The following is a 1968-nucleotide window of genomic DNA, read 5'->3' on the forward strand; positions in this document are numbered from 1 at the left end:
GAGTTCGGGCGAAGTCTGCCTGCAGCTGGAGTCGCGGACGGAGCCCGGCTCCCGTAGGAGTCCGGGCGAAGTCTGCCTGCAGCTGGAGTCGGGGACGAAGTCCGGCTCCCGTAGGAGTTCGGACCGAGTCTACCTGCAATTGGAGTCGGGGACGAGGTCCGGCTCCCGTAGGAGTCCAGACTGAGTCTGCCTGCAGCCGGAGTCGGGGCGGAGCCCGGCTCCCGTAGGAGTTCGGGCGAAGTCTGCCTGCAGCTGAAGTCGGGGACGAGGTCCGACTCCCGTAGGAGTCCAGACCAAGTCTTCCTGCAGCCGGAGTCATGCGCGAAGCCCGGCTCCCGTAGGAGTCCGGACAAAGTCTGCCAGCAGCTGGCCACCCCGAACTTGGGTGGAATCCGCCCGTCGTGGTGAGTCAGGTCGACGTTGGTGGGGGTCCAACCGTCGGTAGAACTTGGGAATGTTGCGGAGGCTCGGCCGCCAGAGAGGTTCGGCGAGGTGTCGTTGGAGGTCTGACGCTAGTAGAACCCCCAGGGGGTCGCCTCTGACATGACTTCGGCTGGGGAGGGGTTTTACACCCAACACCAGTCTCCCTACTTTCGAGTTTGAGTTTCGATCGAAGGAAGTACAGAAAATTTTCACAGCCAAAGTCACTCTCTTGAATTCTGCACACGACCGCCCTCGAAAATCTTGGTATTTAATGCGCGCGTGCTGGAGCCTTTTTCTGATTAGGGCGATCCGAAGAGTCCTTTCAGAACTCCCACCATGGCGTAATCCTAAGCATCATGCCATAATGGTCCGCGAACGGTTGGCCCTATACTGCGGTGAGCAAAGCATGTGGCGGGCACTGGTTGACCTAGAGAAATCTGCCACCATAACTGCGCCAGGCCCCGTTGCTTATTTAAGCCCCCGCCTTTCGTCCAGTGGCTTCACTTTGCCTGAGGGTCGACACCTTTCTTCTGCTTGAGAGTTTAGCCACTCAGTCACTCCATCGGTGCCCTTTTCGACTCTGAGCGCCCTTCGCACCAGTCTTCACCATCCCCACCGGCTCTCTGCCAGTCTCAGTCCCTCGAGCTTCTTCGAGGGGTTCTCCCACCGAGGTTCCCGTCCCAGAGGCCAACCTCGTGAGGATGCCATGGACCAAGAGGAGTGTGAGGAGGAAAACAGCGGCCTGCGAGTTCTCCGACTGTCAAACTGTCGCTGAGGGTTCCCGTCGCCTTAAAGGGGGCTCGAGGGAGAATTTCTTCAATAACAGGGGTTTAATAACAGAGACAACCGGTGAGGATGTTTCGTCCGAGAATTTTGGAGTAGCTGAACGGAGCGACACCGGTCAAGGGGGCAGAGTTGTCATCACAAGCTGCGGCGGGATTCTTGACGTCGTCAGGGCCGAGGGACCAGAAGTGGTCGGCGCCGATGGTGGGGCAGTAGAACTTGTGGCGGGGATCATGGAAGTAGCGCATGCCGACCTTGCCGGAGTACCTAGGACGGTGGCCGTTGTGGAGCACACGGTGGTGGCGCATGCCTCCGGCACCATCGCGGCCTCTAGGGTACCTCTGGTTCTTCTTGATGCAAGTCGTCGTCACCGCTGCCGTTGCCTTCGCTGCCCCCTGAATTCTATCCCATGCTTTTCCCCCTAGGGTTGGGGTTTCGGCGATGGAGCGGTACAAGGCAGGGGGCGAGAGCCGAAAGGTTTATCACACGCACTGGAAGATACTGCTGAGAAGGGCAGAACCGGGAAGAGAAGTCGACAGCTTGAAGTGGTTTCCGGTGTATTCCTTTCGAGTCTTGTAGTAACATCTTCTTTTTCTGGCCCTTCGGGTCTTGTAACGTACATCTTGTTAATCGAAAAATGAGAAGGAGATTTTGTTACTTCGTCCGCACTTTGCGTCGAATTGCTGCCTGCCGAACTTCTTTCCTTTACCATTGTTATTGTTGTATTTCCTTCTCTCTCTTTCTCCTTCTTTTCTCTTCTCT

This window comes from Elaeis guineensis, chromosome 5 (genome assembly GCF_000442705.2).
Source record: "Elaeis guineensis isolate ETL-2024a chromosome 5, EG11, whole genome shotgun sequence".
NCBI lineage: Eukaryota > Viridiplantae > Streptophyta > Magnoliopsida > Arecales > Arecaceae > Elaeis > Elaeis guineensis.